At 41.2% G+C, this 20,814-nt stretch overlaps 1 long non-coding RNA gene across 1 annotated transcript in view; it reads right to left on the bottom strand.

Moving 5' to 3' along the window:
• Positions 1 to 20,800, bottom strand: part of LOC142109170 (uncharacterized) — an 81,030-nt gene extending 60,230 nt beyond the window's left edge. Inside the window, exons 1-2 of the long non-coding RNA XR_012680300.1 lie at positions 20,698 to 20,800; positions 11,895 to 12,039 (exon numbers count right to left, since the gene is read on the bottom strand). This is a non-coding gene — a long non-coding RNA (uncharacterized LOC142109170). The remainder of the gene's footprint in view (positions 1 to 11,894; positions 12,040 to 20,697) is intronic.
• Positions 20,801 to 20,814: the final 14 nt, after the last annotated feature.

Raw genomic sequence — 20,814 nt, 5'->3', positions numbered from 1 at the left:
GTTGCTGCGTTCTGTGGCGTGTGGTCCTGTTCTGGATGTGCAGATTAATTGTGCAGATTATATGCACAAAATTGCCATTTACATTCTATAATGAATCAGGTCGTACGGTGTTACAGACTTTTTGCAGTGTACATAGGACTACAGAATAGACCTTCTGTAACTTGTACGGGTCCTGAAAATGAAAAGTTGGACTGACTATAGTCATCCCCTCATTGCTGAGTAAAACACAGAAGGTACTCTCATCTTACTGTACCTACGTGACCATTTATGATTTGTCCGACCTGAATCTGTCACGTTTGGAAAACTTTACTTAATCAAAACTCTAATGGCAAATATTCTGTTTAAAAAAAAAAAAAAGTAAAAATGTCTCTCTCTCTCTGGAGACAGCTGTGATCCTGAAGTGTGGCGCCAGTTGGCAAAGACGGAGCTGATTGCCAATCCTAACATATTGAACTCAAACTTCTCTCGAGCAACAAGAGTTTGGAGAAGAATGAAGTGAAAACTCCCCAGAATGTTATCAGATTGTTACTTTAAAATAGAACGTAACAAATGGTTATTAAAATTCATATAAGGGTCTGTGTATGGAGCAGAACAGCTTTCTGCATTTAGTAATTAGATTGCGAGCTCATTTGGGAAGTTTGTGTCTCGGGTCAAAGTTTAAATTGTGGTAAATTGATAACAATGGTTGTAAGATGGGATGATGCTATTATCTCTGCTTTAGTCTATTTTTGTAAAGGTGACAATTTAATTATTAAGCATGGCGGATTGGGGTATTTTAAGAACATGTGACTTTGAATTCCTAGGAGCCCCCCACCCAAGACGAAATGCCTTGTGCCGATTGGACGAGAGCTCTTCCCACACCCTTGGTGCAGCGCGTGTGGGGTAATAAGTAAGAAAGAGTTAATTTTCCATTTTGCTTTGGTTAAATATATTCCTTTAACTTATTACTGAGATCTAGAGGTCTATTTATGAATGGCCAAATATGACCCCCGTTAAATGTCATCCCTTACCGCAAAACTGGGGGTTTTGTCTTGATGTCAACTTGTCAGAGGGGTTAAGAACATTGATCTTTTAAAACGTTAAAAATAAATTGTTAACATTCATAATTTCATTAGTTATGTTGGTTTTCTTTTTATGTAATAATGTATTTCATAATTAGCATACAAACCTTTCTACAAACACCAATAAAGAAACGGGCTATTCTTTAATCCCTCGTACACACCATTCATTATTATATGTTTATAATATGCTTTCTTAAAATCTATGAAATGCACTAAGAGCTGAAACAATAATGAAAGTTGAACGGATCCGTACAGGCACATTCTGGCCAGCGTTCGCTTTGTGTCATATTTTGATGGTGTCTGCAGCATTCAGTGGTATTACTGATCAGTAAAGTGTAATGGAGATCTGCGAGGATGCTCATTAAGTACATAGTACGAATGTGCTGCTCGAAGGCTTTGAGAACGTACTTCTAGTGCTCTATAAAAGTCAGGGCAAATTACAAGTTTTTGTCCATGCTATAACTAGCGTTGTTCTTCAACACTCTGCATTAGGATCCCTATTAATCATATACAATTCTATATATCGTCATGTATCAAAATGCCGCAGTTGAGACAATATACTTCATATATTACCATCTGGGTTATAATCTTAGTATGCCCTAACTTACAACTCTTGTGAGCACTGATCACATATGACAGTATATGAAGCATCACTACAGCAAATGTCCCATTACTGGATGTTGAGCAGATTCGTTTGGTCAGAACATAGGCCTATGACACATGGGTGAGTGATAGATAAATATATGCTACACATTATTGCATCCTATAGCAGGAAGGCTCTAAGGTGTCTGAAGGCTTATTCGAAATAAAACCCAGGATTACATCTTCATTGTCCGCAGTGAGAACACAAATAATAAATGCAGCTTCAAATCAGCAACAAAACTTAAATACAGCACCTCTTCAGCATAATAACCAGGAATGATTTACAATTAATTATCAGCTCTATGGCACAAGAATTGTATGTCTGTCCAACCTCTGTTGAGGAAGGAACCTCTCCTATCCATTCCTTTATAAAGGAATTCTGAATAATTGAATGGAGTCTCCTGAAGATTCCACTCTCCTCTCCAGAAGTAGCTGCAAACTTACAACTGTCCAAATGGCTGCTACCAAAATCTGGAAAGGAGCAGCATGCCAGTGGATTAGGAGTCCTTCTGCTAAACATAGTTCAAATAACAAATGAGGTGGCACCGCAGAAGGCATATGCTACACTCCCTGAAAAGACATCTTTACTCTCATAATGTGTGCGTACATTTATACACAGGCATTTAAGCCAGAGTTTCTTGACTCCAGTCCTCACAATTTCTTTAATCATGCACAGGTGACTTAGTCTACTTGGCTGGGTCAGTAATTATCCTACTTGTTCCTCAGACAAAAATCATAAAACATGATCTGTTAGGGGTGCGTGAGGACTGGAGTTAAGAAATACTGATCTAAGTTGCAGATTCTGGAACATTAGTGCATCAGGACAGGTAGATTTCTCCTATGTAGCTGAAGGCTCTCTCTCAGACTTACCTCCAAATTTTGAAGCTGGAGAATCGGGACGATGTGTGTGCGCTACCGCAAAGTGACCAGAAGGGGGAGCGGCCACTCGTCACCAGGAGCGTGATATTTGTTTCTGAGCGCTGGACCGCCCCATCTACCTTTACAATACTCTTTGCAGAGCAGCAGTTAACGGGACAACTTCCTACCACCAGACAAAGATGTCGGTGGGCGTGGAATCGGGACACATCCCTTAAATCTGTACTGTGCTGCCAAAATTGGGACAATTTTGAGGGGCGTGATCACACCAACAGTACAGCCCACTATGGGACCGACCCTGGGTGCAGATGCCCACCTGCCCCATGGCTGGAGGAATGGGCAGAAAAATTGTGTACGGATTGGCACTGAAATTAAGGGTGGAGCTTCCTTTGAGAACATCGCACCTATGGCTCAGTGTGACATTTCAGGAGATTGCACTGATCCTTACCGTAAGCACAATGCACGTTACACCACGAGGATTCAGCTAAAGTTACTAGATACTGGTGAGATTACCCTGCAGGAGTGTATGGCTTCTGATTCATCATAACCTGCTATCTAAATACAATAATACTGTCATCGTAGACCTTGGCAACGTACTTGTGATCGCCAATCCTCCCCTATGGAAGCCCTACGGTGTGAACATATTGTATATAGGCTACATTACGGCATCTTTCATACATAGAAGCCCTATTTCTGAATCTCAGCGCCAGGTCATGTGACCCCGGAACGCAGAATATTTACCTCTTATGAGAATGCTTTTAGTGTTCAGAAACATGCGGACTCTGTTCAACTGAACCAACTTAAGACGCTGGTTTTTTTTCCTGCAGGTAAATTGCTTCACAATAGTTGGGCTAATAGGAAACAATTTCTGGTTAATCATAAAACACTAGATTAAGTTAATACAGCCATCAAATGGAACAGGTGGCAAAACAATGCCGCATTTTAATTTCATTTATTAGAGTGAACTGCGGAGAGGCATGTACTATGATTGGCTCATACAGTGAAAACATTCCAAACTGACGGAGATTTCTTTCCCTTCAATTCCTTTCACGGCTTAACCCTGCAGTTGCTGTTATCTAGGAGGGGCAGAGAAACACATTAAATCTGCTTATCTTTTTTTTTTAATCAAGCACAGCTGATCATGTTGGAATTGCATTAGAAATACTTAAACAACATAATATCTAATTGTAAAAAAATCCTGCACACATTACCAAAACTAACTCCCTTCCATTAATCATTGCTAGAAATATTTCTGTTTCTTGAGCAATTTGTCACTGGGCCTATGTTAGAAAATCACCCCAATCAATGTCTCCATGTTTTCAAAACGAGATGACCTAATTGCAGCGGTGCCAGTAAATGTGAATAGGTGGAGAACGATGGCCATGTAACAATTTGTTTTCAGGAATAGAGTTCCATTAAAAGGTGTTTTCTCTTCTGCCACATTTACTTTATCAATCACGTTATCTTCGCAACTTCCTTCTGTGCTTCTCAGTAATGTGTTTCTATAATCAGGCACTTTGTTTATTTATGTTGCCCAAGGATTAGACACAAAGCTGATCTCTTGATAAAATTGTATCCAACACAGAGAAAAGTAGATCTGTGTCACATCCCAAAGTACAGAAATTAAACACCTCCGTCTGATGATATAGATACTGTACATATCAGAGAGCCCCAGGGTGAATTTAGAAACATGAAGCAGTGTATTGCACAATTGTTGTATGAGAAGTTCAACTGAACATGGAAAATACTTAAAAAACTACAGTTTTTTTGTTGTTATTTTAAACGGGTAAAGAAAAGTTTTTGGACTATTAAGTATGCCTAAAAGTTGGATGCGTCTTGAAATATATAACTATCTATATGACAAGGCCTTCCTGCTATACCCTGCATTAAAAGTAAAACTAAAATTGTAATGTTAATTTTAGAGAATGATCACTTTTAATAAGTACATACATGTATATATATATATATATATATATATATATATATATATATATATAGTTGAGCCTACTTAAGTTAACTGACAAATGTACCTAATTCAAGGATAAGAAGTTGTCATATGTTACTATGAATTTAAAACCTTATACACCGGCTACAAATGTGTTTTATTTATAGAGGAAATGTGTGGCATTATTAAACATACCTGTGCATAAAAGTATCAGATTGTATTTGATCTCACTGTCACATTAATTGTTGACCAATGTGCTATTCATTCAGGACTGTGAAAGCCTTCTGCTCCCTCTAGTGTTTTATGACTGCAACTACAAGTACAGTATTAAATTTGATTAACCTCATATCAAAGGCCCCCACAGGAGGAGATTTAACTAAGCAGCAGCGTTGTGAGGTTTGCAAACCACCAGATGAATGGTCCTTACGCAGGTTCACCTATGGACACCTTGTTATGACTTTTACTTCCTACAGACAGTCAAGTTTGATCGTCTTCTCGCATGTGGTTTTCAGAGTCAAAGCGCTGGAGGCTGAGCCACAAACAGGGAAAAGACTGACTTTTGTAAACCTGGTTCTGACAAGAGAGACAGCATACGGGTTGAGCTATCTGTTCTGCCAGAACAGAAAAAGAATACAGCAAGTATTTGTTAGGGTCAACACTCACTTATTATAATTTATAATAATAATAATTTATTTATTAAGCAGTCAAAATAAATGTATTATTTCAATATGGACCCAATATGAATTAATTTATTTAATTACAGGGGCAATATAAATGTATTATTTAATTACAGGGCAATACTATTAGACTTCTAACGAGGACAATTAGATTTTATTTATGATGGGGGAAACACTTGTTATTGCAAGATGGGGGCATTATATAGTGTAATAGAAATGTATTACGATCATATCCGCTAATTATATCCTGAGTTTAGTGTTTTATGCATTGTGACGAGATTAGCTTCAAAGGTAGCAGCTTTTCAGTGACGCAGTGTTTTGGTGCTCCATCCGATCAATTCAGATTTATTTAGCTTTAGCACCTTTCCAGGAAAGCAAAATACATCCCCACATTTAGGGAACTGCCTCACTTTCTCTAACCAGGGACAGCTAGGTCATATATCACTTTCTTTCCCTAGCCAGTCACTATGGTCACTTTCAGCAACAGGACACCTCCTTTCTCAGACCTCTTGCAGAACTCAACAAGCCTCACACTAGGCCCTCTACTGAGCCTCCCCTTCAGCTCCTTCCTGAGCTCTCTACTGCTGTCACACACAATTTTAACATGTTGGGGGGAGACCCCAAATTCCATTGCATGAACAGGTTTCAAATTAATACCACCTAGCCTGAAACGGTCAAAAAAATCCCCCTTCCCAGCTCACAAACTCCGAGACGAGGCCAACTATACCTAAATCCCTTTTTGCATTACTTGGTCAGGGGTCTTTCCACCTCTCCAATACCATCCTGAACCTTTATCCATCTGGTGGTCTCATCTTCCACGTTCCTTTGACTCTGCTCCGTTTGGACCTTAAGAACTTTACATGTCCGCAGATTATACACTGAGTCCAATTGCTGGCACTAGAACAGTATTCCTTCAATCTAAACTGGTTGCTGTCTTTTCCCCTAGACGGCTGATATCATGTTTGGACTTGTAAACTCCAGCTACAGTACTTTCAAGTATTCTTTACTACTTATGGCGGGGGTCAGCGGCATCACATTTTTTATGCGCAGTTAACCGCTGCTCATCTTTACTTAGACTTCCTTCAATTTTCAGTTACAATTATTTTCAGGTTACATTTTTCCATGATGACGTTGAGGCAGTCTTTCCTAATTGCAAAGTGTAAATAAACAGAAACAGTGCTTGTTTATTTTAAACATGTTCAGTCATTTCCAACTTTTCTCTTAAAACATCCAATACCTTTTACAATTACTTAACTTTTCACTTGTGAGTGTGCTGATCCTTTAAATTACACGTTTCTTTTTCGAGGATATGTTTTTGCTGTAATCACCACACATTTCTGTCAGATAGATTTTGATACACGTTATCAAACTTTCATAGCGGCATGGTCCACTCCAGCCAGACTCAACACACCTTTGCATGACCTGTTGTACTCCATCATAACACAGAGGTACTGTAAATCGCTCTCAAATGTATTTGCAGACTCCAGTCCTGGTTCTGTATCTCACTACACTGACTCTGTGGTGCCGATACACTTGTGCCATCCTTTAATGTTTTTCGGGAACACTACTTGCCCATGTTTTACAATGGACTAACCTCAATATCTACACGCAATTTGTCTTGACCTGTACCTTATCCAGCAGTAAAGTGATCCAGCAGAAGTGAGACTACAACTCCCAGCATGTCACAGCAGCTTCTGTTTGTAATAACTTTCCCTCTGCAAAAGTTTGTGCACCACAGCCAGTTTTGAGTATGTAGAATCTTTTGAGGCTATTGCCTTTCACTGCAACAACCCCCCTCCCCCCCAAAAAAACATTAAACTGCCCCTCAACAATTCAGATACATTTATCTTATGTCTCTCCACAGCAAAAAATCCACGCGACATTGGCGATTTCTCACTTTTCCTTTTTTATTAAACTTTGCATCACTTTTTAAAGCTTCATATATGCAAAACAAACATGTTGTATAAACATAAGTTGCTGAGTAGATGATACCCATCTTCTCACTTTGGCTGTTAAGAACCCCTGAAATAATGAAGCTGGAGACGTGTATGAAATTAATAAGGTCACAGCAATTATTTAAATTAATGGAAGCGGAAAAAGTTGGGGTGGTGGCAAATAGTGCTGTAGACACCAGCTCCAAATACCAAACCCTACACTTAGAGGATGATGACCCCTGGTCCTCGCAAGACCTCATTTACAACCTCCGTGGCTTCTCCGCTGACTCGCCCATGCCGCCATACATCCAGATGTAGAGAGCTCTCTTCCCCCATAGGGTCATTTTCTATGGCACTTACCACCAAACAGAAACTAGTATAGGAAAGAGGTGGGGTGTCGGGTAGTGTTGAGACCAGGGGTTGTGGCCCATATTGGGGAGCACTCATCTTCCTTCTGGCCTAGATAGGGGCTTCAGTCTGGTTTTCTTCATAGCAAGTAGCCAGAATAGCGAGTACCCAGAAAGTGGGCGCTGCTGCCCCAGTTCCACGACACCCAGCAACAAGCGGTTCTAGATATCAGTAACGGAACCTGGTGGTAGCAGTGATATTTCTCCTATAACACGAGACACCATGTTGCTGATTATTTTACACAAGCTGTGAGTGTCTGGTGACCAAGCAGAGTGTCGCAGATCTCCTGAAACTACCATTGGTGCCACAGCCCAGAAGAAGTTGCAAAGTTGTGAGGCGTTCCATATCGGCAAATAAACAACCAATCTCTCGGCTTTTGTAATTAGACATCCGTGGCTACCCTCCCTTGAGCCGCAGCTGCCCAGTCACAAGTAGATTACTTATGTGTTCTCCAATACAATATGGAACATCTTGCAAGCATGAAAGTTCTAAATGTCTGCTGGTACCAATGAGCTCTTCTTTCAGTGCATGGTGAAGTCCTCGAGATGAGGAACACCCACCTAATTGCTATATGGGGTCTACACTAACAATGAATAAAAATCCTAAGGTACAGTACGTGGGGGTGGTTGCTTTTTAGGCGAATTACCACAACCAATAATACACAATTACTTGTACATCTATATATATCTCTCTCGATATATATTATATCTCTCTCTATATATATGTATCTACATGTCTGTCTTTCTCTATAATATATATATATATATATATATATATATATATATAAATAATACTCTGAATATATGCATATTTATTTTATACACTTGAAGTAGGAGGTACGTCCTCACTCCAGACAACACGCGTATTCCGTACTAATGTCTAATGGCCACAGAACTTAAGTGCAAAATAAAACCACCATAATTGCTGTAATGTGAGCGAGAATATACCCATTTACAAGGAGAGAAGTTTGCAGTTTGAAACGTTGGGAAAAGTGGTTTTATGAAAAGAAATGTACTTGTTAGGTGAGGTAATTTGATCTTTATACAAATAACTGCCTCCCTTACAGCCGTCTAAAGTTATCAAACGCAGCGCTCCACAGGCACTAATACCCGGGTCTGCTGATAAATTATACATTACAAAATATTGCTACTTCTTTAATGATCATTCTCGAGAAACTCCGAAATCTGAAACAAATGCAAAGTTTACAGTGGTCAGAGGTACAGCGGGATGTGATTGCAGCTATAAATCTAGAAAATACAAAATACCCTCTAACTATAGAATTTGAAATCTAAATATAAAGCAACTCTCAGACATATTTTTTTTTTTACAGAAACTGAAGGAGCTGCACCACTGACCTTGACATAAAAGAAGTTTTTACTTGTGAATGTGCATTCATTTATGAAAAATTCATGTGACCCGATTTATGAACAACATTATGCAAATACATATTTTATATTAGGATTTAAGTTAAAGAACACACAGATATATGTATACACATACAGTGAGCAGAAATGTATTCTTCCCCTATAGCATTTTTCACGTTTTATTTTCTTGCATCATGGAATCGAAATGGAATTTATTCAGTTCTCATCACTGATAATTACAAAAATAAAGTGTTGGTAATTGATTGCATAAGTATTCACATTCACCCCCCTTTAGCTGAAATTACAGCTGAGTCTATTTGAATAGGAGTCTACCAGCTTTGCACACCTGGCACTGCCATTTTCAACCATTCCTCTTTGCAACATTACTCAAGTTCCACCGGGTAGCTCTTTTTTTGTATTTAAAGCAGCAATCCCATGACAAATAAGTCAGATTTAATTTCTAACATTAAGCACTATGGCAGAATATAAGAATGTTGGGTTACCATTCTTCTTTGTTTTTTATTCTTTAGGTTGCCATTATTTACGATTCTGGACTACCATGGCAACCACAGGCACATGCAGTGAGCAGAGACACTTTGGAATTCCCATCTGAGCTCTGTGACATCCTCCTTCTCCCCACAGCTGCCATTACATAACATGCTGAGAGCCTGTGTCTGTGTCGCAGACTGTGTCTGAAAGCCATTTTTGTTTGCAGTCTCTCTCTACTTATCACACAGGTTATAGACCTACTGAATCGCCCCCACACCGCGCTCTCACCCCCCCACCACACACACATACACTTCAGCTTCACCACCATCTATTGAATAGGGGCAATAGGACCCCAATATACTGTTCCACACTGGCGCACAAGGCTTCTGGCTACCCACGAGCTGGCAAGGCCCACACCAGCACACAAAGGGTTAACTTCACACCTCCAGACTGTTACACAAATATAAATGCAAGCACACACTAAGCTTGTCAGTCAAATGTATCAACAAATCACAGACCGGCATTCAAAGGGTTAACTTGGTTGAGCTATATTCTAACAGGCTAATGGATTCATTAGAGTTTCAAGAACACCTCTTATTATTTTATAGATTTAATAATAAGGTAGAAGGCATTTAGATATAAAAAACAAATAATAAACAAATGACATAACATACACAAGAAAAGTAGTTTAAAATAAAAGGGGTTACCTTCAGAGTATAACTTACATGAGTTGTATAATTTGTGAAATGGGAAATTGGCTTGGAAGATGGACAGCTTATCAATGTGGATTGATTTTCCCAAAAGAGTGACAATTTGCCTCTTCCCAACACAGGTTTTTTAAGCAAAATGAAATGAGACGGTCTTCACAGGTGCGTGTTAATGCTAATAGCGGGGCAAGGATGTCCTTGGGTGTCACTATAGTTTGTTCACAAATATTCCCAAAGTTTTGACCTTTGGGTAATTCTTCACAGATATATCCCAGAGACATAACTCCCCCTTCAATAAACCGGTCATAATCTCCCGCACATTTAAATACCACACATGATGGATTTATGACAATGTGACATAGCTTTCCCAAAGAAATTTGATTATAGCTGTTCCCAGATACTGCCAGCACCTGTCATTCACAACCCTGGTGTGAGTTCTGCTCCTCAGTATGGGGTGGCACCCAGATTTCCCAAAATATGAACTATGAAGACATTTTCTTTTGAAGCTCATATTTCTATATACCTGTATAGGCCTTCAAATGCTGCCTTTGGCTGCAAGGATTTCAAGCTATGACCGGCCCCACAAAGTCTATTCAGGTGTCCAAAAACTAACTTGTGTCAGGATATAGCTCCCAGAAGGGGCCGTTTGAAGCTCCTACAGGTGACACTGCTATCTTCTAAAACTGGAATGTGCAGAGCCATCAAATATACACATAACAGACTTTCTGACTTCACACACTTTAGTAGTTCAACTTATCAATGGATTCATTTGATATAAAATATTTACACTGCAGTTATGATTTAGACCATATTTCCCACAATTATGTGATGGGTTAACCCTTATAAATAACTAAGTTCTCTCTGTTGACGACAATAGCTAAGACACATGCATGTTTAAAGGGTAATTAACTTGTTATTTAAAGATAAAAAGAAATCTGCTATGTGAGATTGCTGCTTTAAACCAATGTGGCTACTGCTGTACGCTTTGGACTGAGATCCTTCTAAAGTACAAATCGTCTCTCAAGTACTAGGTCTCTTGCAGAATGCAACAGGTTTTCCTCCAAGAATTGTCTAAAAGTTTCTCTAGCTCTCTATTTTTTTTACCAATTTTCTTGTCCCGGAAGCAGAGAAGCCTTTCCGTAGCATTCTATTCCCGTGAACAAGCTTCAAGGTAGGAATATGATTCTTATGACAATGTGCAGTGTTGGGCTTGCACAAAATTCAGCGCCTGGAGTTGAGACCATACATTTCACTCTTTGGGGTTTACTTACTAAACTGCGGGTTTGAAAAGGTAGAAATGTTGCCTATAACAAGCAATGAAATTCTAGTTATCATTTATTTAGTACATTCTACAAAATGACAGCTTCAAACCCGCAGTTTAGTAAATATACCCCTTGGTCTCATCTGAGTATAGACTCTTTGTCCATTTGGTAGGAGGGTTTCCCAAATGCTTTCCGGCAAACTTTTGCATTTAGTGTTGATCAGCCATAAGAATACCCAAATAAATACATTTTGATACAAATATAGAATACTTTTCAAAGCCACTGTAGAGAAAGGGGGAGGGGGAGAGAGAGAGAGAGAGAGAGAGAGAGAGAGGTGGGAGAGATATAGTTAACATTACCCTTACGCACAGCAATATATGCCCAAATCACTGTACTTGTGTGAGCCCAGTCAGGTGGCTAAATGCCAGTCCACCACAACACTGTATTTACAGTAATGGCATACCATTATTAACACTAAGAAATTGAGGGGACTGGTTACCCCCGTCCATATTGCAGCTAGTACTCTCACCTACTGTCCAGTGCATCCTCCTCCATCCTTCTGCAAGAAATAATGCCCACTACGATGTCTGGAAGCTTTGGTTGTTTTTTTGTTAATCAAGAAGCCATCCTGGGGAAGTCATGCTGCACAGCAATATACAGTTCCAAATATTAACCTGAATAAATAATGAACACAAGTATTCTATTTTGGAAAGTGGCAAGGAAGAAATGCATTTATCTACTCCTCATACATAAGTTGTCCTATTTGGGAATGTTATACCATTAACTATTGGAAAAGTTTAGTCATGCAAATACAGTCATGGCCAAAAGTTTTGAGAATGACACAAATATTATTTTTCACAAAGTCTGCTGCCTCAGTTTTTATGATGGCAATTTGCATATACTCCAGAATGTCATGAAGAGTGATCAGATGAATTGCAATTAATTCCAAAGTCCCTCTTTGTCATGACAATGAACTTTATCCCAAAAACAACATTTCCACTGCATTTTAGCCCTGCCACAAAATGACCATATGACATCAGGGGTAAATGTATCAATATGCGGGTTCTTCAACACCCGCGGGTTCAGCCTCTTCCGCGATTAAATTTCAAGCGGCGCTGCATTGTAAAGGGTTAACTTCCCTTTACAATGCAGCGCCGCTTGAAATTTAATCGCGGAAGAGGCTGAACACGCGGGTGTTGAAGAACCCGCATACTGATACATTTACCCCCAGGTCAGTGATTCTCTCGTTAACACAGGCGAGAGTGCTGACGAGGACAAGGCTGGAGATCACTCTGTCATGCTGATTGAGTTAGAATAACAGACTGGAAGCTTTAAAATGAGGGTGGTACTTGAAATCATTGTTCTCCCTCTGTTAACCATTGTTCTCCCTCTGTTAACCATGGTCATCTGCAAGGAAACACATGCAGTCATCATTGCTTTGCAAAAAAAGGGCTTCACAAGCAAGGATATTGCTGCTACTAAATCAACCATTTATCGGTACATCAAGAACTTGTGAAGAATGCTTCAGCGTGCCCAAGAACATCCAACAACGCCAGGACCGTTTCCTAAAGTTTATTCATCGGGGAACCACTAGTGCAGGGCTTGCTCAGGAATGGCAGCAGGAAGGTGTGAGTGCATCTGCATGCACAGTGAGGCGAAAACTTTAGGATGATGGCCTGGTGTCAAGAAGGCCAGCAAAGAAGCCACTTCTTTCCAGGAAAAACATCAGGGACAGACTGATATTCTGCAAAAGGTACAGGAATTGGATTGCTGAGGATTGGGGCAAAGTCATTTTCTCTGATGAATCCCCTTTTAGATTGTTTGGAGCATCTGGAAAACCGCTTGTCCAGGTAAGGAAAGGCGAGCGCTACCATCAGTCCTGTGTCATGCCAACAGTAAAGCATCCTGATACCATTCATGTGTGGGGGTTGCTTCTCAGCCAAGAGAGTGGGCTCACTCACAATTTTGCCTAAGAACACAGCCATGAATAAAGAATGGTACCAAAACATCCTCCAAGAGCAACTTCTCCCATCCATCCAAAAACAGTTTGGTGATGAACAATGCCTTTTCCAGCATGATGGAGCACCTTGCCATAAGGCAAAAGTGATAACTAAGTGGCTCAGGGATCAAAACATGAAATTTTGGGTTCATGGCCAGAAAACTCCCCAGACCGTAATCCCATTGAGAATTTGTGGTCAATTTTCAAGAGGTGGGCGGACAAACAAAAACCCACAAATTTTGACAAACTCCAAGCATTAATTAGGCAAGAATGGATGGCCATTAGTCAGTATGACAGCATGCCAGGGCGAATTGCAGAGGTCTTCAAAAAGAAGGGTCAACACTGCAAATATTGACTCTGCATAAATTTAATATAATTGTCAATAAAAGCCTTTGACACTTATGAAATGCTTGTAATTTTACTTCAGTATACCATGGCAACATCTGACAAAAAGGTCTAAAAACAATGAAGCAACAAACTTTGTGAAAACCAATACTTGTGTCATTCTCAAAACTTTTGGCCATGACTGTAGTGCAGGGGTGGGCAAACCTGTCCTCAAGGGCCATATCCAGTTCATGTTTTTAGGATTTATTTAATCATGTACAGCTGAGTTAATCTATTTGGCTGGGTCAGTAATTATCCCACCTGTTTCTACAGACAGAAATCCTAAAAACATGAACTGGATATGGCCCTTGAGGACAGGTTTGCCCACCCCTGCTGTAGTGGGACCCTATTTATTAAATTAGCAATCCCAGATAAACCAGTTTTTTCTTTACATAGCAAGCAAAGTACCTTTTAAACATGCATCTTAGCTATCATCTTACAAATCATTATCTCCATTTCAAAAATGGATGCCAGACACAGTCTGTCTGCTATACATACTCTCAGCATGGCATGTGAAGGCAGAGGAGGAAGGGGGGGGGGGGGATGTCACAGTGCAGACAGAGCTCCGAGGGGTGATCCAAAGCCTCTCTGCTCACTACATCATTTGACTGTGGTTGCCATGGTTGCCCACTCATAAGTCATTAATAACCGTCTGAAAAAAAGAAGGGGAAATCTGGAATACCAGCATACTAATTATAGCCTGCCATAGTAATTTATGTTAAAGACACACCTGATTGTTTTTATAGGATTGCTGCCTTAAGTACATATTAAACTCAAAGTAGTCACACTTGACAAAATGGAAAGGCAGCTTGTGTTTTATACTTCTACCTGTCTAAACCCTAAGGAAAGGGAAAACAAAGTCTGTTTGCTACAAAGTATCTAACGAAACCCAGTCTTACTAATGAATTCACCTCTGTCCACAGAGTTCCATTACTAAGTAATGTAAATAAACAGGTGTAACTTTGTGATCTCTCTATGTAAATATTTCCTATTAGGGGAAAAAAAAGAGCCACTGCTGCATTTATCACAGAGCTGTTTTAGGGGTATGCTAATGGGCACAAGAATATTTCAAACTTCCATCATGTGGCTTAATCACCAGCTGGAGATCAAAAGCCACCATGCGATTTTATATGCTATGGGCTGCTTCCAAAATACCCCGACATGGAATGAGATCAATGTCAAAATTGGTACATACAGCAAAGCACTTGCAATAAAAAGCTTTTTATGTGTCTTGTTCAAAGCATTTAAGTGCCTTTTAGATCACTGATTGAACCATGCTCACTATAAAGTGGAACCTTTTAATACCAAAATACATTTCCAAAACAGAATTCCATTAGAGGAGAAAGGGATTTTTTTTTTTTTTTGCTGCAACAGGAGAGATAATAATTCTTTCACCGTGTAATGGGATAAATGAAATGTTTGGTGATAAACAGAAAATGTTTGTATTGTTCGAGAAACACTCCATATAGTTTATGGGTATCTGTGTGTGTGTTTACAAATTATATACAGAATAATATGTGGACAAGAGCTCATTAGAAAGTGATAAGACTATTGAAGGGACTAAGATGATACACAATCAAGCGTACGCAGCTTTGAAATGTGGCAGAACTGCGCTGCTCTGCACTTACTTATTTTCTCCATAATCTGTGTACAGTAATGACAGCCTGTATTGATGGCTGGTGAATGACTTCAGATTGAGTTTCAATGATGGATGAGGCTTTGCTTTTACGATTCTACTTCATAATACAACTTCAGAGTTTGGATGCTTTATAAAGGCAATGTGGACTCGAACAAAGCTTGGGAACCCCCTACCCCCAAAGACAGTTACCAGGAAGATGGTGGGTGTGTCACAACGCTAGTGAGGTCATCCCCCATTTCTGACCTTTTTTACTCTAATTTTTTCACAACAGAATTGTTTTTTTTTTTTTAGAATGGCAGTGTTATGGCCACCAATGCGGCATAAACTTGTAGAACTAGCGGTAGAGGTCTTCACCTATAGCATCCGCCTTTCCCGTAGATTAGGGTCAGAGGCAAAGGTTCAGAGTCCGGGTACAGGCAGAAGATCACGGTCAGAGGCAAAGGTTCAGAGTCCAGGAACAGGCAGAGGTCTGGGTGCCCAAGAACAGGTGCAGACGTGAAGGCGGCTCGAAGGACCGAAAAACTCGCCAACTCCTCTGGAGACCAATTAGCCGAGTTAGCACCTTTCCGGGTGAGGGCAGTGATAGGAGCCACCAGGGAAGAAAATGAGCGTATAAACCTTCGATAGTAATTGGCGAAGCCAAGGAATCTTTGAATTGCCTTTAAGTTAGTAGAGAGGACTCAGTCCTGAATTGCCAGAACTTTACTGGGGTCCATGGAGAAACCAGATGATGAGATAATGCATCCTAAGAAGGTCACCCTAGAGACCTCAAACTCACATTTTTCCAATTTTGCATAGAGATGTTGGCGTAATTTTTCCAGAACATCACGAACTTGTTAGCGGGGCTGAGACAAGGATTGAGAGTAAATTAAAATGTCATCCAGATAAACCACCACTGGTTTTCCCAGGAATTCACGTAAGACGTCGTTGATGAGGTCTTGGAAGACCGCCGGAGCGTTGCACAACTTGAACGGCATCACCAGATATTCATAATGTCTCTCTTATACGTATAAGATTATAGGCACCTCGGAGGTCGATCTTTGAAAAAATGGTGGCCGATTTGAGCTGGTCAAATAAGACGGAAATTAACAGCAAGGTATATGTGTTCTTGACCGTGATTTTATTCAAGCCACGATAATCTATGCAGGATTTGAGGCTGCCATCTTTTCTGGCCACGAAGAAACATCCAGCTCCTACTGGAGATTTGGAAGGGCAGTTAAATCCTCTTTATAGGTTCTCCTCCACGTACTGTTCCATAGCTTGGGTCGCTGGGATAGATAAAGAATACAGACGCCCTTTGGGCAATTTAGAACCAGGAACAAGATCAATAGCACAGTCATAGACCCGATGAGGCGGGAGAGTCAGCTTTCTTTTTACAGAACACATCACCAAAGTCCTGGTAGGGTGCAGGTAACAATTCCGGATTAGTCTGTAGAATTCTAAGAGGTAGGGTCAAGCATGTAGAAGAGCACTCTGGACTCCAACGGACGATCTCCTACTTCTTCCAATCAATGAGGGGATTATGACTCTGAAGCCAAGGATACCCCAGGATCAATGGAGCAGAGGGACTGGTGATCAGGAAGAATGAGAGCTCTTCCGTATGGAGGGCTCTTACAGATAAGCGAACCAATGGAGTCATAGCGAGTATTCTACCCCAACCAAGGGTTTTTCCATCCAAGCCGCAGGCGGTAATGCTCGAACCCAATTTGACAACAGGAATACCAAGCGTCTGAGCCAAGTGGATATCCAGAAAGTTACCTGCAGCACCACTATCGAGGAAGGCTGACATAACTGTAGAATGATCTCTGCAGGGACTAACAAGGAATTTTCTGAAGAGATTACTTGGAAACCTAAGCGCACCTCTTCACCACTGCTTAGGTTTAGGCGTTTCCCGACTTGATAGGGCAGGAATGAACTAGGTGGCCCGATTGACCACAATACATGCAGAGACCCAGGGAGCCCATGCAGTTTGGCGCTACCGTCTGCCTCCTGAAGAACGTTCCAGACGGTAAGTGCCAAACTGCATGGGCTCAGGGGTGTCCGGAAAGGCAGAACAAGACTTCGGTGGTGAGCATGGAGGCCAAGACGCCACCAACAGGAGGCCGAGTCGCGCCGGTGCCCGCAGCATCTTATAGGCAGTTCATGAAATTTATTAAAGAATTTGCTCACCACGTACATCCTTTTGGGTGCTAAATGCACATGTATATATTGTGACAAAGAGAGGGGTAGGCTGCTATATTTCAAGAGGAATTGCAAGGGATTGACTAATAATCTGCAATATAACATGGCAGATAGGGTCAAATTCTTGTAGCGTGAGACTCCTAGGTTGAACATACACAGGTGGAAAACAGAGTCTAATGAGGTAATTAGACTAAGGGGAGGGGTTGATTGTATTTTTAAACCTGTACTGTTGGACGCGAGTGAAGCCGAGCTAGTTGGCTGGTGACTAGGCAGGAGGTCTATGTCTATGATTCCACTTACCTAATTTTTTTGTTTTGTTTTAAACACAATTAGAGCGACCAGGCAGTATCCTCTGCCTACAGGGACATATAGTATGCTGCCGTAAACAGTTTGCACCGGCAAGAAGAGAAAAAGAGGGCGGGCACTAAATCACTTCACCCCCTAAGAAAAAAATCTAGGTCCACCCCTGCTGCTATATAATGTTATCTCCAACATCTCTCCATATTCTGTTATCCCTGTCTCCAGCAACTCTCCATGCTGCTATGTTATTCGTCTCCAGCATCTCTCCATATTGTTATCCATATCCAGCATACCTCCTTGGTGCTATATAACATTACACCTGTCTCCAACATCTCTCCATAGCTATATAGTGTTATCTGTCTCCAGCATCTCTCCATACTGCTATATAATGGTATTCCGGTCTCCACAATCCCTCCATACTGCCATGTTATCCGTCTCCATACAGCTAAATAATGTTATCCCTTCATACTATGATATCCCTGTCTCCAGCATCTCTCCATAGTTATGTTACCCCTATCTCCAGCATCTCTAGATACTGCTGTTATCAGTCTCCTGCATCTCTCCAGTTATATAAGTTTAGCCATCTCCAGCATCTCTCCATACTGCTGTTATCCCTGTCTCCAGCATCTCTTCATACTGCTGTTATCCCAGTCTCTATCATCTCTCCAGTTATATTTTATCCCAGTCTCCAGCATCTCTCCATGCTGCTATATGTTATTCGTTTCCAGCATCTCTCCATATTGTTATCCATATCCAGCATACCGCCTTGGTGGTATATAACATTACACCTGTCTCCAGCATCTCTCCATAGCTATATAGTGTTATCTGTCTCCAGCATCTCTCCATACTGCTATACAGGGCCACCATCAGGGGGGTACAGGGGGTACTCTTACACTGGGCCCGGCGGCAAGAAGGCACAGTGATGGAGAGGGAGGCAGGAAGGCACAGTGATGGAGAGGGGAGCAGGAAGGCACAGTGATGGAGAGGGGGCAGGAAGGCACAGTGATGGAGAGGGGGGGCAGGAAGGCACAGTGATGGAGAGGGGGGGCAGGAAGGCACAGTGATGGAGAGGGGGGCAGCAAGGCACAGTGATGGAGAGGGGGGCAGGAAGGCACAGTGATGAAGTGGGGCAGGAAGGCACAGTGTGATAATGGAGGGCCAGGTGAAGGGGGAACAGCAGCATGGAGGGTGCAGTGTGATCATGAGGGGACAAAACATGGCGATGAAGGGGCACAGTAATGTGTGTGTGATGGTACAGGGGGCTTGTGGAAATGTAGTGTGAGGTAGGTGGTGGCTAATTAATGGGTGCAAGTTTGTTTGTGGGGTAATGGTTGGACAATTTTATAGTGCAGACTATTACTTTAAGATGGGGTGGTTTGGGGGCTACTGAATGTGGGGGTGAATGAGGTCACTCTATTAAATGTGACTATGAATTATTTAATGTCAGTGATAGGTATATTTCTGAAATGTAAATACTATTAATTTATTGCTGGGACTGTTTGTAGGGAAATAGATTTATTTATTAAATGTGAATACTGTTATTTTAATGTTGGGGTTGGAGGAAGGCCTAATTATTAATCGTGGGTGCTATTGATTTAACACCGGGGCTGACTGCAATTTTCTAAATATACCCATTTTTATTTTCCAAATAGGGCCCCCAACATTCCAGGATCCAGACAAGCTGCAACTAAAGACACCTGCAGCCACAGGTGGGGAAAGTGAGAACAGGTAGGAGGGAGCAGGAGTCTGTGAAATGTTGTGATTCTAGTAGGGACAATGCCAATATTTGGTGAGTGTGTATGTATATATATATATATATATATATATATATATATATTAGGGGGCCCCCTTAACTTACCTGTACTTAACTGATTAAGTTCATTGATTTTTTTTTTCATTGCCATAGGCCCCCTTTTCCCCTGGGCCCCCAGGCACCTGCCCATCGTGCGCAGTTGTAAAGATGGCCCTGGTTCATTGGGGGGGGGTGGTGGTCATCGGGGGGCCCTGCCTGCTTCATTTGTACTGGGCCCCACGATTTCTGGTGGCGGCCCTGCTGCTATATATTGGTATTCCGGTCTCCACAATCCCTCCATACTGCCATGTTATCCCTGTCTCCATACAGCTAAATAATGTTATCCCTTTCTCCAGCATCTCTCCATACTATGATATCCCTGTCTCCAGCATTTCTCCATAGTTATGTTACCCCTATCTCCAGCATCTCTCCATACTGCTGTTATCACGGTCTCCAGCATCTCTCCAGTTATATAAGTTTAGCCATCTCCAGCATCTCTTCATACTGCTATGTTACACCAGTCTCCATCATCTCTCATCATGTTATACCAGGCTCCATCATCTCTCAGTATATTTTATCCCAGTCTCCAGCATCTCTCCATACTGCTATATAATGTTATCCCAGTCTCCAGCATCTCTCCATACTGCTATATGTTATCCCAGTCTCCAGCATCTCTCCATACTGCTATATAATGTTATCCCAGTCTCCAGCATCTCTCCAGTTATATAAGTTTAGCCATCTCCAGCATCTCTCCATACTATGATATCCCTGTCTCCAGCATTTCTCCATAGTTATGTTACCCCTATCTCCAGCATCTCTCCAGACTGCCGTTATCACGGTCTCCAGCTATATAAGTTTAGCCATCTCCAGCATCTCTTCATACTGCTATATGTTATCAGTCTCCATAATCTCTCCATACTGCTATATAATGTTACCCCTATCTCCATACTGCTATATGTTATCCATCTCTCCAGACTGCTATATAATGTTATCCCTATATCCCAGCATGTATAACCATGTAATGTTATCAGACCTACGGGTACAGCGCAGGGTGCGGATAATACACCTCACACAGGGCCGGGCCCCGGTGACTCAGCGGCTATGTACTGTATGCAGCCGGTGACTCAGGGACTCTGGCGGGAAATCAAACCAGC

The sequence above is a fragment of the Mixophyes fleayi genome, chromosome 12 (genome assembly GCF_038048845.1).
Source record: "Mixophyes fleayi isolate aMixFle1 chromosome 12, aMixFle1.hap1, whole genome shotgun sequence".
In the NCBI taxonomy this organism is placed as follows: Eukaryota; Metazoa; Chordata; class Amphibia; order Anura; family Limnodynastidae; genus Mixophyes; species Mixophyes fleayi.
The sequence above is the reverse complement of the archived record's forward strand: the minus strand, read 5'-3'. Positions and strand labels throughout refer to the sequence as shown.